This window comes from Rattus norvegicus, chromosome 3 (assembly GCF_036323735.1).
Source record: "Rattus norvegicus strain BN/NHsdMcwi chromosome 3, GRCr8, whole genome shotgun sequence".
In the NCBI taxonomy this organism is placed as follows: Eukaryota; Metazoa; Chordata; class Mammalia; order Rodentia; family Muridae; genus Rattus; species Rattus norvegicus.
In genome coordinates, this window is record NC_086021.1 from 139,906,264 (window position 1) to 139,924,253 (window position 17,990).

At 45.3% G+C, this 17,990-nt stretch overlaps 1 protein-coding gene and 1 pseudogene across 1 annotated transcript in view; both read right to left on the reverse strand.

Moving 5' to 3' along the window:
• LOC134486158 (choline/ethanolamine kinase-like) overlaps window positions 1-7,039 on the reverse strand; it is a 63,552-nt pseudogene extending 56,513 nt beyond the window's left edge.
• Slc23a2 (solute carrier family 23 member 2) overlaps window positions 1-7,041 on the reverse strand; it is a 157,722-nt gene extending 150,681 nt beyond the window's left edge. The window contains exon 1 of the mRNA XM_063284409.1: window positions 6,906-7,041. The gene's annotated coding sequence lies outside the window, so the exon portion shown is untranslated. The remainder of the gene's footprint in view (window positions 1-6,905) is intronic.
• Between the last annotated feature and the right edge of the window lie 10,949 nt (window positions 7,042-17,990).

Below are 17,990 nucleotides of genomic sequence, written 5' to 3' on the forward strand. Positions count from 1 at the left end.
CACCAAGGCTTCACCCCATAACTATCAGGTTGGTTCCTCCCTATCTGGGCTTCTGATCTTCAGAGACTGCTTGAGTGGCACATAGCATAGAAGCTGGCTTTGTCTAGAGTGGGGACTTCAAGAGAGCCAGAGAGGAGCTAGATGTCTTTATGACCTGTCTTCGGAAGATAAAGCATTGCTATTCATTACAGATCACACAGAGCAGCCTTGCTTCAAACACAGGCTGGCTACACAGGCTGTGAATACCACAACAGGGCCACAATGGGCCACCCCTGCTTTTTCCTTCCTAGCTTAATCTATCTATCTGTCTGTCTGTCTGTCTGTCTGTCTGTCTGTCTGTCTTTCATTAATTTATTTATTGAGATTCCCTATGCTTCCCAAGCTGGTCTTGATCTTCTAGCAATCCTCTTTGTCTCTGCCTCTAAGTAGCTGGGACAACAGGTGTGTACTTGTATATAACATCTAGCTTTCTATATAACTACATCATGAGGGAGACAAAAGGAGCCAGGCATGGGGGTGCATGCCTCCAAACATAACATTTACAAGAGTTTGAGGCAAAGGATTGTTTGAATTTAGAATTTAGGAGCTTTGATAATATAGAAAGACTCCTGTTTCTATAAACTGAGAGAGAGAGAGAGAGAGAGAGAGAGAGAGAGAGAGAGAGAGAGAGAGAACTATTCTAATATAGTAAATGGCTTAACCTAAAATAATACAGATTAGGAGATCTTATACTCTGTGTGTGTGTGTGTGTGTGTCTGTGTGTGTCTGTGTATGTACATGTATTTGTGTGCTATGTATATATGTATGTGTGTGTGTCTAGGTATGTACATCTATTTGTGTGCTATGTATATATGTATGTGTGTGTTCATGTGTTTGTATGCTGTCTGTATACATGTGTGTATGTATGTGTATATATGCATGTGTATATTTGTGCATGTTCCCCTTTTTTTGAACCAGGGTTTCACCATTCCTCAAACTCCTGTCCCAGCATCTCCAGTGTTAGTATTATGCACATCTGCTCAATGATGCCTTTGAGAAATTTCCTTTAAAACCTTAAATTTTGGAAATTATTAATTCATACCCAGAAGAAGAAGAAAGTTTGGATTCAGCAGCAGCAGCAATGTGGCTTAATCAATAACGTAATTCATTCAAAACCATTTCACATGGTTTTGAGAATAATTCAATGGTAGAGCACTTCTTGTCTAGTATACACAGTGCCCTGAATCCAATCTCCAGCAATACGAAAACATAAAATAAAATAGTCTACCCAAAACAATTCAATGCATTCCTAGACTAAAGGCCTTACATAATATCTCCTGCTTCCATGCCAAATCCCAACATCCTTGTACAATAATAAATATGTCTGACTTTGAGACATGTTCATACACATAATTAATATAGTGTGTGTGTGTGTGTTGCTAGTGTGCCCTTATTAATTATGTTTGTTCTTTTGAGACAGGATCATACTGCTGTCCTGTAATTGCTTTGTAGTTCAGGCTAGTCTTAAACTCATAATAATCCTCTTGTCTCAGCTGGGATCACGGGCATACACTACCAAGTCTAGCTTACAGACTCTTTAAAAGTGCTCTTTAAAAGCCTGCCCTTACTTCTGTATTATTTAATATATTTTTCAGTAATTTGGAATGAAGGAATAAAAATAATATTTATCGAATTATAAAAGACTCAAAGCTTGGAGGAAGAATTAATATATTAGGTTATCTCACCATGTTTTAGGGATTTATGGGATGGAATAAATCCAATCAAACATGGAATGGCTTACTGTCATGTCCGGTGCTCCGACCTGGAACCCTGGCTGGAGTGACTTGGGAATGAAGGAGAAGCACATGTATACGGAAGAGCTGGGGTTGGGAGGACTGTACTTGATCTGATGGAGGGTGCCTTTTACTATGCAACCTGAAAACGAAGCAGCTATTATGTTCAGTAGAAGGACGTGGGTTAGCTACTCTCAGTAGGAAGACTGTAGGAAGCCTTCTTAAGCTGTAAACATCTGGGAGGAAGAAGCTGAGGTCCATTTTCTACACACACAGTTAACATCCACATGGACCAGAAGAAGGCTTTGCCATTCCCATGGACCTGGGACATGAGGTTCCTGACACAGCTGTGTTCATGTCAGCAACACAATGCACCCAGGGCTTCCTCTGCTCCCTACAGCTTATACTCAGATCCACCGAGTGAATTATTTCACTGTTGCCTTTTAATGAAATCTCGATCGTGCGATTTTACCCACGAAGACTAAGGAGCCAGATGCTGAGCTGAAAGCCTGCGAGCTCAGAGAGGCCGAGAAAACACCCGCTGCCCCTCCTCCTCAGCTGATATCCCAGAAGCAATCCCCCTCTCTCACATCTCAAAAAAAAGCCTCCTTCCAACTCTACTCCCCACGCTCTACTTCCTGTGTGGCTCCGTTGTTGTCCTTACCCCCTCTTAGTCTTGATTTCTCTTTTGTGTTGCTAATGACACATTCTGTCATTTCCTTCAGAACTCCAGGTGTACCCCTGGGCAGAACAAGATGGGCAAGATGATCTCCAGGAATTGGAAAAGGAAATGAAGAGGAGAGACGGGCACTAGAAGTCCCTTCTCAGTTAAATAAATAAGATACGACTGCTTCCAGGTGTAGTGGAGGAGAAAATTCATTGTGGATAAAAGGGAGAGCATAGTCAGAGGCAGAGATGTCCGGGAAAGTCCAAGCTGGACATGAGCAGATTGAGCTGGGCCACGTTGGGAGAGTAGAAGGGAAAAGAGAGGGGAGAGAAGGGAACCAGGTGTAGCAGCCAAGAGGGCAAAGGTATAAAAGGGGTGGGTAACCAAAATGCCTGAGTTATATAGGGAAGAGTTTCGGGGGATGAGTAGCCCAATGCCTGGGCTGAAGAGTTTAGGGGTAGATGGAAGGGTACGCCAGCCCTACCATGTAACAGGTATGCTGGGACTGAGGAATGCTGGGAGAACTAGGTGACCAGGTCCACTTTGATATGTTAAATGATGGAGGTTGGACCCAGGCCTTTTCATGTTCTAAACACACATTGACCTTCATCCTCAGACACTCCCATCTTGCTTTGATATAGTTTGAGACTGACCTCTCTATCGTATGTTTGATCTGTACTGGGTCAGCCAGATCTTGCTATGTAGACTGAACTGGCCTCTAACTCAAAATCCTCCTGGCTCAGCCTCCCTAGCACTTGCTCCCCCAACCCCAACCCCAAGTTGTTTCTCTGGGGTATTTTGACGAAAGGGATGCAAATTAACTGCTATAGAAAACTGGCACTAAGAGTGGGCTGTTGCTGTGAGAAAGTCTGGCTAGGTGCCTTTTAAGCCTTTTCGATGTTTTTAGGAGGAATGTGAAAGAGTTTGCAGATGTGGGCAAGAAATGCCCCAGAATGCTGTAGCTACACGTGAGTTTAAAGATTCAGATCATCAATAGAAATGTGGACAACAACTGACTCCCAAACTTGTTCTTTGACCTTCACATATGTGCTATGAGGTGTGCATGTGCACATACAAACACATACTCTCTAATAAAATTATAGTAGAGCACATCATATCATATAAAACAAAGAATTGAAGGGCCAGAGAGATGGATCGGCTTTAAGAGGAGTTTCTTCGAAGGACCTGGTTTCAGTTTTTAGCACTCATACTGGGTGGTTCACAATTGCTTATAACTCTAGTTCTAAGGAATACAACACCCTCTTCTGGTTTCCATGGGCACTTACATGCACGTGGTCCACATAAACTCATGGAGGCAGATAAACATACATAAAAATTAAAAATAAATATATTTTCAAGAAAAGCAAAAAAAAAAAAAAAATTAAAAGCTTTGGGCCAGAGAGGTTTGGCAGATTAAGGCACTAGCCATGATGCAAGCCAACAGGCCCAGGTCTACTCCTCAGACCCCACAGAAAGGTAGATGGAGAGAACCGGCTCTGTCAAGCTGTCCTCTGGGTCCCACACCATGTGCTCTGTAGCACCATCAGGCATGCACATAGAATAATGACAATAAAACATAGACAAGAGATCAAGGTCATGACGTTTCAGATAGGGAGGAAAGACTCTTGGGAGTTCAACTAGAGACCACTGGTATTATATTCTGGGAAATAATCTGTCTCTGGACATTTTGAAATGAGGCTTCATTAATTACTTTGACAGAGTAATTTCAAGGCAGCATAGCATTCAGACTGTGGAATGGTTTTTGCTGGCTGGTTGTAGCCAGAATTACAGGGAGAATTTGGAGCCAAAAGTGGAACAAATAGATTTGAAAAATGTGCAGTTTGGCCATGAGAGGCGAGTTTAAAGGACAGACAAACCAGTGCGGATGCAGCTGCTACAGTGTTAAAGAAATTAGTGCTGCTAAAAAGCTGTGAACTTTGCCCTGGGACAGTAGAGAATGGTTTTGACAACAAGACCACACCTCAGGGTGTGTAAAATGAAACACTCACCTAGAAGACATTCCTTTAAAATAGTCTCCAGGGCATGTTGGTGGGAAGGGACATATTGGAAGTATTTCCCTGGGTTCAAATGTATCCCTCAGAGCCTCTCTGGTTGTAGTTCAAGGAGGCTCAGCTAGTACTTGAGTTATCAGCAAAACTTGGTGCTTACCCCTTCCTTTGGTTTTAAGGAATTACAGAAATAAAAGACTATGAAAAGCTCAGCGAGACTTTTAAGGACAGGCTGAGAACACCAGAGATAGGCAAATTAAAACTGCTTTGAAGCCTGGCATGGTGGCACACATTTTTCATCTTAGCACTGAGGAGGCAAAAGCTGGTAGATCTCCATGAGTTTTAGGCTAGCCTGGTCTACATAGTGAGTTCTAAGATAGTCAGGACTAGGGGCTGGAGAGATGGCTCAGTGGTTGAGAGCACTGACTGCTCTTCCAGAGGTCCTGAGTTCAAATCCCAGCAACCACATGGTGGCTCACAACCATCTGTAATGAGATCTGATGCCCTCTTCTGGTGTGTCTGAAGACAGTTATAGTGTACTTACACATAAAATAAATAAATATTAAAAAAAAAAAAGATAGTCAGGACTACATAGAGGGATCTTGTCTCAAAACAGAAACCAAAACCCCAACAATTTTACTTTGAGATTTCGTATTACCCCAGTCATAATGGCCAAGATAACAAAACCAAGGACAGCTCATGTTGGAGAGGATGTGGAGGGGTGGGGTTGCTAAGCCTGGTGGCACACATTGCTCCGCCACCTGTCGGTTGCCAAATGTGGCTCTCTAGGGTTTAATGCTCTGCCAGGCTTTGCTCTTGCTTTGGTCCAGTCCCTCATGATTCTCCAGCTCCTGGTTTGGAACTGGGATGTTCATTCTCTACTATTGAATATCGGAACTATATAATTTTCTTTGTGAATTTACAGAGGCTCAAAGGACATTTTGTTTGTTTGTTTGGTTGGTTTTGGTATTTTTGTTTACTTGTTTTTTGCTTTTGAGTCTCAAAGGAAACTTTGAACTTTAGACTATTTTGTTTAATGATTGGTTTCTTTTTATTTCCTGTATATTGGTGTTCTGCCTGCATGTTTGTCTGTGTAAGGATATTGGATCCCTTGGAACAAAAGATTGTGAGCTGCCATGTGGTTGCTGGGAATTGAACCCAGGTCCTTTGGAAGAGCAGCTAGTGCTCTTAACCACTGAACCATCGCTCCAACCCCGAACTTTAGACTTTTTAATATGCATGCATGCATGCAGTGGAGGTTGGGTTCATGTGTGCCACAGTATGTATGTGTGTGTGTGTGTGTGTGTGTCATGGTGTCTGTGTATAGGTCAGATGACAATTTGTGAGTGTTTATTCTGTCCTTCTACCATGTGTGTCCCTAGGATTAAACTCAAGTCATCAGGCTGGTAGAACATCTTTTACCTACTGAACCATCTCATTATTCCTCAGCTGAGGACGGACTTCTGAATAATGTCAGGACTGGTTAAACACTTTAGAAAAGTTTAAATCTGATTAAACACATATGTATTAAGAGATGGCCGTAACCCTTTGGGGGCCAGGGCACAATATTATGCTTTGAAATGGAAACATCCCTTACAAATTCATGTTTTAATTGGATTCCCCAGCTTGTGGCCCTAATTAGGGAGAGTGCAGAACATGTAGAAGGTGAGTCTAAGCTACCAGAAGTAAGCCACTAGGACAAAAATAATCTGACCAAGCAAACAGAAGAATTATTATCAGGTAAACAGAAGCATAAGCTCAGCATTCCTCAAGAATCTTGTAAGGTGTTTGTTTTGCTTTGCTTTGCTGCTTACCAGGAAAACCACTGCTTACCTTATTTGTGCCAATGACCAACTGCATCATGAAAGGGCATCTAGTTCCAGATTAGCCCAAGCAGCCTGGATCAGCTCAAGGACACCCCCCCCCCCCTTGCCCTTGCTGACTACCGTGTAACATCTGTTTGCTTTCCCACCAAGCCGATGCCCTTCGTTCTCAGAATCAGCGCAGCAGATTGTTACTCCCAGTAAACTTTCCCTCCAACCCATGGAGTAGTCTGGCTTGGTGGTTTAACTACACTCTCACTTCCACGAGTAGAGAAGGCAGGCAGAGTGCAGGTCTATGGTGGGAGTGTCCATCGCCGTGGACCAGAAAGAAGAGAGCAGAGAGCAAGGGTAAATATCGAGGTGCCCATCTGTGCCCTACCTGCCAGTTAGGTCCTTCCTCCTAAGGGTTACATGGATTCTCACATTCCACAGTTCCACCAGACAGGGAACAAACATTCACAACATGAGTCTAAGGAATGACATTTCAGATTCTCGCCGTAACAAAGAACATTAATTCCATGGCTGCATAACATTTTATGCTATGAATAACCAACTCCTTAAAAATCCTCTGTGGAATATGTCATTTTTAAAGAGAGGCACCACGAGGGTAAATATAGAGACAGCAGCTACTCACAGCTCAACATTTTTCTCGTCATTGGCTGCACTAATTAATCATGGCGTTCCTTCCCACCGTGATTCCATGTCACCGCTGATTCCATGTCCACACAGTGGGTTTGTCCTTCGCTATCTGGGAAGTTCCAAGGTGCACAGTACAGCATCCAGGGAGCCTGTGAGTGGTGCAGACGCTCGGGCCCCGCCCTAAACTGCCCGGGCCCCGCCCTAAACTGCTCTAATGACATGTCTACCAGCAATGCCATGCTTGCAGATGACTCATCTCTGCGAGAGAGTACAAGAAGTGCTGTTTAGGCAGCCCCTACCTAAGTCATTCTGGGAGATGAAATGTATGCCCTCCCTATTCAGAGGTTTAAGACAAGCAATTATCTGTGCATAACAAACGAGGACACGGGCTGCTTTGATTTGCAGACAAAATCAATGTCAGAGGCGCTCTAGACATCCAGCGTTGTAGAATCAGGAGCGAACACCCTAAGAGGGTCAGATGAGAGAGGCTAACAACTGAGGGAAATGACGTTTGATTGAGACAGGAAACAAAACAAAAACCCTTTTGCAAATAGTGTCCCGGGCAGCATAGGGTCTGTTCTGGAACATGTACTAGTGCTTGTTCTACAAGATTCTATTCCAGATGTGTTTGAGAAACACTCCATGCTTTTTCTCTGCTTAGTAACCGAGTTTACACACAAGAAACTATAGTTTCCTAAGTATTCACTAAAGAGACTAGTTTCTTGCCTGGTGGTGGTAGCACACACTTGTAATCCCAGCACTCAGGAGACAGAAGCAGGTGGGTCTCTGTGAGTTCAAGGCCAGCCTGGTCTACAGACTGAGTTCCAGGACAGCCAGGGCTACACAGTGAAACGCTGTCTCAAAAAATAAAACAAAACAAGTTGCAAAACAAACAAACAAACAAAAATAAACTGGAAGAGAAAAAATGTAAATACACTATGTCACCATTATGAATCCAAGTATTTGCTAATCTAAAAGCAGATATAATATTTTAGGAATGGACTCATATGTAAAGTATACTTTCTGAGAAAAGTTAAGTATGAAAAGACATAATTTTATTATTGTGTCACTTAAATAAATAGCTATATTATACCAGTAAAATTTCCAACTCAGCACATTTAGAGGCCTAGCATTTGGGGGCAATTTTTAAAAATTAAAATATAATTACATTTCCCCTCCCTTTCCTCCCTCCAGTGTCTCCCATATATCTCCCCCCCTCTTTCCCAAATTCATGGCCTCTTTTTCTTTCACTATTATCGTTACATGTATGTGTATAAATATATAAATACAACCAACTGAGCTTCTTTTTTTTTTTTTTTGGTTCTTTTTTTTTTCCGGAGCTGGGGACCGAACCCAGGGCCTTGCGCTTCCTAGGTAAGCGCTCTACCACTGAGCTAAATCCCCAGCCCCCAACTGAGCTTCTTAAGTGATGCTCCTATTTATATGATTTCAGGGCTGACAGCCTGGTACAGGATAAACAACGAGGGACTCCCCCAGAGGAGACTGAGGCTCCTTCTCAGCTTTGCAGAGAAACTGCAGAAAGAATGAACTGTTCTGGAATAAGCGTAACTGGAGAGCTTTGTGTCAGACACCCGGGCCATGTACTCAAAGTGGCTCACACCCACGGGGGCACTAAGCACTGTGGCCCTTTCGTGAGTCCCGGGCTCAGTCCCTGAAACTAGGAAGCGAATAACAAGAAAACAACCCCAAAAAAGTACAACCAGAAGCCAGTAAAAATAAAGCAAAAAGTCAATAAAACAAATCAAACCAAATACTAATCCACTGATAGAAATACAAAATAAATATTTGTGAAAAGCGTGAGCAGGGATTAGAAGTGTAGCTTGGGCGCTTGCCTAGCAAGCAGAAGGCCCTGGGTTCGGTCCCCAGCTCGGAAAAAAAGAAAAAAGAAAAAGAAGTGTAGCTTGGGCTGTAGCAGTGCCCACCCAGCACTGCACAATGCCCTGGGTTCAATTTCCAGCTCTTCATAAGCTGGCTACTGTGACACATACCAGCAATGCCAGCACTTAAAGGCTGCACATGGAAAGATCAGATGTTCAAGGTCATCCTTAGTTACATAGTGAATTTGAGGTCAGCCTGGAGATATATGAGATTCTCTCTCTATCCCTCTCCCTCCCCCCACCTTGAGAAAACAAAAGAAAGCCACCTTGGATGACACAGCAAATTCAACCTCAACTGCCCAGGACACTCCCTCCCTGCTGACTAGCTTACACTGTGTCAGCAGGCACTGTGCATGCTGCCTGGGGGAGGAAAGACACAGTGGTCTCAATCAACACTTGTCCCTGCACACTACAATACCAATGTGTCTGGCTAGATGTGCCCACACATGCAATAGTGGCATTACAATTATGGGGTAGTCAAGTGTTTTCTCATTGGATAAGAGGCTTCCTCCATTGGAAGGATTTCATGCATGGACTTTAAATGTGGCCAAATGTCCATGACTGAGGAGTGGGTGGGTGGGTGAGGGATATATATCGTTGCTATGCTAAGGAGACAAGCGGTTAAACTGCTCTCTAAACATCCATAGATTGACTTCAACTTTAGTAAGAAAACCTTCTTTTTTTTTTCAGTGGCTGGTGGATAATGCAGAGACATAATTTGCCAAAGAGTTGGTTGTGAATGTTCAGTTGTAACAGAATCATCTGTATTAACATCCCCACATCTAAAGCTTGGCAAACCTCATGGAATAGGGGTCCAGAAAGGATGTAAGATCTGGAAGATGGGGAGGAGTGCTGTGAGATGGGGAGGAGCACTGTGAGATGGGGAGGAGTGCTGTGAGATGGGGAGGAGTGCTGGAGGATGGGGAGGAGTGCTGTGAGATAAGGAGGAGCGCTGTGAGATGGGGAGGAGTGCTGTGAGATGGGGAGGAGCACTGTGAGATGGGGAGGAGCACTGTGAGATGGGGAGGAGTGCTGGAGGATGGGGAGGAGTGCTGTGAGATGGGGAGGAGCACTGTGAGATGGGGAGGAGTGCTGTGAGATGGGGAGGAGCACTGCGAGATAAGGAGGAGTGCTGTGAGATGGGGAGGAGTGCTGTGAGATGGGGAGGAGTGCTGTGAGATGGGGAGGAGTGCTGGAGGATGGGGAGGAGTGCTGGAGGATGGGGAGGAGCACTGTGAGATGGGGAGGTGTGCTGGAGGATGGGGAGGAGTGCTATGAGATGGGGAGGAGTGCTGGAGGATGGGGAGGAGCATTGTGAGATGGGGAGGAGTGATGTGAGATGGGGAGGAGCACTGTGAGATGGGGAGGAGTGATGTGAGATGGAGAGGAGCACTGTGGGATGGGGAGGAGCACTGTGAGATGGGGAGGAGCACTGTGAGATGGGGAGGAGCACTGTGAGATGGGGAGGAGCACTGAAGGATGGGGAGGAGCACTGCGAGATAAGGAGGAGTGCTGTGAGATGGGGAGGAGTGCTGTGAGATGGGGAGGAGTGCTGTGAGATGGGGAGGAGTGCTGTGAGATGGGGAGGAGTGCTGTGAGATGGGGAGGAGTGCTGTGAGATGGGGAGGAGCACTGTGAGATAAGGAGGAGTGCTGTGAGATGGGGAGGAGTGCTGTGAGATGGGGAGGAGCACTGCGAGATAAGGAGGAGTGCTGTGAGATGGGGAGGAGCACTGCGAGATAAGGAGGAGTGCTGTGAGATGGGGAGGAGTGCTGTGAGATGGGGAGGAGTGCTGTGAGATGGGGAGGAGTGCTGTGAGATGGGGAGGAGTGCTGTGAGATGGGGAGGAGCACTGCGAGATAAGGAGGAGTGCTGTGAGATGGGGAGGAGTGCTGTGAGATGGGGAGGAGTGCTGTGAGATGGGGAGGAGTGCTGTGAGATGGGGAGGAGTGCTGTGAGATGGGGAGGAGTGCTGGAGGATGGGGAGGAGTGCTGGAGGTTGGGGAGGAGTGCTGGAGGATGGGGAGGAGTGCTGGAGGATGGGGAAGAACACTGTGAGTTGGGGAGGAGTGCTGGTGGATGGGGAGGACCGCTGTGAATGCTGACTTCTAAACTCACAGCAGCTGTGGTTACCGACACATGACCTACACAAGATCAAGCCAGGCAATATCCAGCATGGACAGAGGAGGGGCTCCAGGGCTTCACTCTTGGTGTATGAGCTATTAGCTGTTGATCACTACTGAGTTCAAGTCACTCTCCTTTGTAGATGTGGCCACCAGTAGGTTGCCTGTGCCCCAGTGGCTGACCCTACACTTTTGCAGTTATGAGCAGTGCTAGCTGTACTCAGGGAACAACAACAGCAGCAACAACAACAACATGGAGCTCGGAGGGAGACATGGAAGGGAAACCAAGGGGATTATGAGGAAGGTAGTGATGGATGGATGTGATCAAAATATATTGTATACAACTCCATGCAACTTTCAAAGAATAAATAAAAATATTATTTGTTTTTTCGGAGCTGGGGACCGAACTCAGGGCCTTGCACTTGCTAGGCAAGCGCTCTACCACTGAGCTAAATCCCCAACCCCAAAAATATTATTTTAAAGGCAAGGTAAATCATACTTTAATAATGCTTTGTATAAAGATATGAAAAATCTGTAAAGAACAAAATAAACACAAATCAGAAATAAGAAAGAGGGCTGGAGAGATGGCTCAGTGGTTAAGAGCACTGACTGCTCTTCCAGAGATCCTGAGTTCAAATCCCAGCAACCACATGGTGACTGACAACCATCTGTAATGAGATCTGATGCCCTCTTCTGGTGTGTCTGAAGACAGCTACAGTGTACTCATATATAATAAATAAATAAATAAATAAATAAATAAATAAATAAATCTTAAAAAAAAAAAAAACAGAGCATCTCAGACCTTACTAAAGAAGTTTGTTTGTGCAACGGACTATTGTTAACACAGAAATTCACAACCGGTCAAGTGCAAAGATTGTCAGTGGAGTGTTCAGACACAATGATACATCTGTATTACCTCCTTCCCAAAGGCTCAGAAGAAGAAGGGCCAGAAAGACTGTGAGAGACAGAGTCAGAGAGGACTAGAGCAGGGTCTTCTGGAACGTGACTGAGTTGCTGCACTCCCAAGTCCAGAGCAGCTGTTCTTACAGCACAGGGTCAAGCAGGGCAATCAATATTCTAACACGGAGATAGAGGGCTTCTCAAACCACACTCCCAAATAAGGAACTATGGAGAGCTGATGGGTCCTAGGGGAGGGAGTCAGTATTCTTTGTGGGTGTGGACCTTAGTAGGTCAACCACACTCTACAGGATGTTCCCACGCTCAGGAGTGTCTAGGCAGCTCAAATTGAACTCAATGGATTACATTAAGTTTTGTTTTCAAAAGGACATGGATTTGGAGGGGTGTAAGGAGGTGGGGTGGATCTTTGCAGAGTTAGGAGAGGTGTGGGGGGTGAGTATTATCAAAATATATTGTATGAACATCTCAAAGAATATTTAGTAAGAATATTAAAAAGTAAAATGAGGGCCCCAGGGTAAGCTCTAGCCCTGGGGCACACAAACGACAGGAAGTGACCACTCCACAGACAGACTCTAACTCACTGGCTATATGGGGTACTGACCACACCCTTGCCATGCTAGAGACCATAGTGTGGGTGAGACCAGGGCTTCTCTGGGGATGATCAACGCTATAATGGAGTGGAGGCTGAGGAGATCAGAGAAGCAGGAGCAGATACACCCAAGGCTGGATCAGAAGCTGCCATGTAAGGGGAGTTGCCCCAAAGCTCTGAGCTCTGGAGATCTGCTTAGGCATCACCATTATGTGGTCCCCACTTCCACACTGGGGAAACCTCACAGTCTCGCTCAGTCATGGTCAGGCCAGCCAAGTCCAGTAAACCAAGTAGGTGACACATCATTGCCACACTGTCTTGCTTCCTGGACACAGCTGGGATTGGCCAACCAAGTCCCAGGCTCTGACCTCAGGCCACTCAGCTAGCCAAGCAGGGTGAGTCATTCTTTAGAAGACACTGTCTTCTTCTGATGGAGGTGAAATGCTTCTTTCTCCTCCTAGAGTTCTTGAGCATTCTGGAGAAGGCAATGTGGAGGAGCAAAGAGTGTTTTGTTTTGTTTTTTTTTTTTTTTTTTTTTTTTGGAGCTGGGGACCGAACCCAGGGCCTTGCGCTTCCTAGGTAAGCGCTCTACCACTGAGCTAAATCCCCAGCCCCCAAAGAGTGTTTTGTTAAAAATAGAAGTGTTGCTAGGTATGGTGGTGAGTTACAAGTTTGAGGATAGCCTAGACTATATAGCTAGTTCAAGGTCAATCTAGGCTGTCTTTTAAAAAAATCAAAACAAAAAATTAAAAATCAAAATGAAAAGCCAAAACAAACAAACAGAAAGTGTCAAGACTGAAGCACATCCAGGGGAATGTTTTGTCCTGGTGCATAGTTGAAGAGGTTCATGCCTTGAATGCCACTTATGTGGGTCAGCCGTCCTTACCCCTTGTAGACAAAAGTATGCTCATCTCCCTGAAACTTCTTTGTTTCCAGTCCTGTGCCTCCACTTCTACAGTTCCCTGCCTCCACCTCTATGGTCCCCTACTGCCAACCTACACCCATATGAGGCCCCGTTTAATCATCTAAGAGCTCTCCAGTTCTAAGTGACACAGACACTGCACCCATCTCTGAATTTTGTGTTCAGTTGTTTGGAAGTTCCGAGAAGTGGGGCAGTGAGACGGAAGAATGGCCTGTTTGATATAGATTACCACCGTGGGACCCAGGCTGGGTCCTGGCTCTCTCTAAGTAGTGCTGCTGATGGTTATTCAGAGTGACCTGATGAAAGGAAACAGATGCCTGGCACTTGGTTGGTGTCCTTAGGTTCCCAAACCACCAGTATGTCCAGACTACCACTGTAACCAGGCTGGAGTGTTCATGTGTGGGAGGAAATTCTGAGGCTTTTGAAGTGGGCACATGTCAGGTGTGTCAGTAGTGTCAGGCACTTGTTCCACATCCAACATCAAGATTTCTTCATGGTTATAAAGCCAAGCATCTGTATCCCAGACAGGTAGAAAGGCAAAAATAAATATAACAGTAACATCTGTCCCTCTCTCCCCATCTCCCTTCCCCCCTCCTGTGTCTCTCTTTCCTTGCTGTGTGTAGATGCACCTGTGTGTGTGTCTGTGTGTGTGTCTGTGTGTGTGTCTGTGTGTGTATGTGTGTATGTGTCTGTGTGTGTGTGTGTGTGTGTGTGTCTGTGTGTGTGTACGCGCATATGTACAGAGGCCTGACCTAGCACTCTCTGCCTATTCTAGTTTCCTTGTTTTGTTGCTGAGATAAACACCCTCACCAAAAACCATGGAGGAAGAACTCTGCTTACTGCCTTGATCTGTTGTTTCGAGCTTTCTCATTCAGTCCAGTACCCACTGCCTACAGCTGATACATGCCCACAGCGTGCCTGCTGTCCACATCAATTAGCAATTGAGAAAACGCCCCATGGACATGCCCGCAGTCCAATCTGATCAAGGCAATCTTTCAGTTAAGATTCCCTCAGAGGGACCGGAGAGATGGCTTCGTGGTTAAGAACACATGCTGTTCTCGAAGAGGACCTGGGTTGGATTTCCAGCACCCACGTGGTGTTTAACAAGAATTCTTAATTCCAGTTCTAAGGTATCTGATTTTTTTTTTTTATCTCCTTGGACACTAACCGTGCACATGGTGCACAGCATACACGCAAATAAATCTAATGAGAGAGAGAGAGAGAGAGAGAGAGAGAGAGAGAGAGAGAGAGAGATCCTCAAATAAGTCTGCACTGTGTCAAATTGACAGCTGGAGCTAGCTAAGAGACTGCCTTATTATTCCTTTGAGGCAGGGTCTCTCACTGAACCTGGCTGGTAGCCAGCAAGCCAACAATCCTCTTATCTCTGCCTCCCTCAGCACTGCAGTTAGAGGCTCACACACACCATGCCTGACTTTACGTGGGTCTTACGCAGCAAGTGCTTTACTCACGGATCCATCTCTGTAGCCCCTAACACTTCCTTTTTATGCAGTTTTCCCACCAGTGACTTCCGCCTACATTCTACTGGCCAGAAGTAGTTACATGACCATATTCTATCCACCAAGGAAACCAGGAAACATTTTTATGTTGGTGGCCAGGTCAGGCCATCTGGTACTTAAGTTATTTACTCAGACAAGATTGTATCATTCTATTGCTACAAAATAGAGGGGAAATGAGCATAGGGCTGCAGCCTCCAGTCATCTGGGCCAAAGGGCAGGTTGGAGGGAGGGCTCTGCCTCCTGCCATGCATACCACAGGGCAGTCCTTTGGGAAGAACACGAACATCCCATCTTCTAAAACATTGCTCTCAATACCAAAGATAGCTAGAGGAGGAGGTGCCATCTAGAGTGGGGCCAGGATTCCTGGGGATATTCCTGTCACTCTCAGAGGAGAAGCTTCGGGGGAGGGGTGGAGAACAGTAGGAACCCTTGTTGACTGTTTCCTGGGTGACCATGGCATTCAGTCATAAGGTCCTGCTCAGGAAGCCTCTGATATATATATATATTTTTCTGAGACACAGTTTCACTGTGTAGCCCTGGCTGTCCTGGTACTCACTCTGTAGAGCAGGCTGACCTCGAACTCACAGACTCACAGAGCTCTGCCTGCCTCTGCCTCCCAAGCGCTGGGATCAAAGGTGTGTACCACCACTGCCCAGGTTCTATTCTACACTTTATAACCACTTGCTTTGTGTTCAAATACTCATGCCCAGGACAGGAGCATATGTATCCTTTTAACACTCATCCCCAATTGAAGACACCCTATCAGCCCTTCCTTCTAAGAAGCCTTGAGCTGAGTCATTTTCTGGGACTTCTTCCTTCGCTTCCTGTATGCAGTGTGGCCACTGCACTGCAGTGCAGTCTCCTGAGATGTGACCTTGACACCCTGAGAGACACCCTGTCTCAGTCTCAAGATTCCCACCGTGAAGGTTTCCCTATGTCACTAATCTCTGAAATCTACAAGTAATCCTAGCTGTAGGGAAGCTTTGCCTTAGACATTACCTCCCAGGGGTATGCATGAGTCAGGGATTTGAGACCTACTTGTCCATTGCTCATTTCTGAACTGTCATTCACTGAATGACAAGAATAAGTTACCCCTGAAGAAGGTCACTGGTCCAGTAACTTCCTTAAAGAGGTCTAGTTCTCTCTTCGGATTGGGGATGACCTTTCAGAGTGGTGAGGCTATTGGGGGCGCTCAGTCCTAAGATACATGTAGCTTGGGGCTGGAGAGATGGCTCAGCGGTTAAGAGCACCCGACTGCTCTTCCAGAGGTCATGAGTTCAATTCCCAGCAACCACATGGTGGCTCACAACCATCTGTAAAGAGATCCGATGCCCTCTTCTGGTGTATCTGAAGACAGCTACAGTGTACTTATATATAATAAATAAATAAATCTTTAAAAAAAAAAAAAAGATACATGTAGCTCTCTCTCATCTGACCATCTCCACAGATTTGCTTTTGAGATACTCCTTCTCAGTCTCCAACCACTTTTTCCTAGGATTCTCAAGTCACCTTGAGAGGCTATCATGGATCTTTCCAATTGCTCCAGCCGAGGGCTTTGCATTTAGCATTAACCACCAGCTATGTAATGAGCCATCCTGCATTTTTGAGCCAGTCTTCAGATAACTGTTACCCTAACCAACACCCAAACCAACCCTGTAGCAATCTGAGAGAGCTGAACTGAGCCCCATCGTCTCCACCAAATGTAATAATATACGACCCCCAGGGTTCAGCTGTTATGGCAATACAGAAACAGACAACCAGAAGAGCCACTGAGCCAGGAACTGAAATCTGTCTTAATTACCTAGGAATGCCAGCTCCCCCAGTCTGTCCACCTCCTGCTCCAGGTGCGCTAACGGCTGGCAGACGGCAGCTGGTGGTTCCACTCACGCAGATGCAAGCAGAAGGCAGGGTTTAATTACGGAGTGGGTGAAGACAATGGGTATTTGCATAAAAAGATTTTTGTTCCTTCCCTGTGAATAACCTGACAAGTTCCACTCCTACCTCACTCCTGCCTGGTCCCTCAGTGCTGTGTTTTGTTTCTGTTTGTGCCGTTGCTTTGGAGCAAATGTGGCAGAAGAACAGAGCCTTTTCGGAAGATGCCTGGGCGTTCCTGTCTGCTGTTATTGTCTTCCGGAAGCTGTGGAGGCCCCATTTCTAGGTGGAAAGCAATGGGGTGGTTGTCAAGAGGCACTAAAACACAGATGGCCATGTCCTAGATGCCGCAGAAATGATGGCGAAATGTGACGGTGGGAGTCAGTCATTTGTCATGAGTGACTGTCTCAGTTCAGGAAGTGTGCACCACTGACCTGTACATGTCTACCACAAAACATGCAGAACAGATGAGCAGTGGGCGTGGTTCTACGGAGCTGGAGGCAGGTGGGGTTTGAGTATGGGTTATAAGTACAGGGAAAGAGACATCATAACAGAACGCACGTAGATATCAATATCTGCATGTAGAGAAAGAAACATATGGAAAGATAGATATCTGAGGCATATGCACACACCGCAGGTCATGTCTCTGTGTGAGATAAATACAAATATTCTGATAGGGAGAGAAAAGAGAGGGCTGATAATTTGAAAATATTTTAAAAGTTTATTGTTGCTGTTCTTTCTAAATTATTTATGACTATGGAAACTTCCAAATAAGCCTAGAAATATCTACTTTCTCTCTCTCTCTCTCTCTCTCTCTCCCTTCCTTCCTTGTTTCTTTTGTTTGTTTGTTTTGTTTTTGTTTATTTGTTGTTTGTTTATTTTGAGACAGGGCTTCTTTGTGTAGCCCTGGCTATCCTGGAACTAACTCTGTAAACCAGGCTGGCCTTGCACTCAGAGATTTGATTCTTGCCTCAGCCTCCCGAGTGTGGGGACTAAAGGTATGGGCTACTACTGCCCAGCTTAGAAATATTTTTTTTAATTTTTCATGGAAATACTTTTATAAAGTTGGCATGAAGAACAGCATGTACACTACAAGTGTGATAATAAAAATGTTCAAGAATATAAGCCATTGGCACTCCACAGTTACGAGCACGTGTTACTCAAGCAAAGGACCTGGGTTCAATTCCCAGCACCCACACGGTAGCTCACGAACACCCTTAACTCCAGTTCTAGGGAATCCA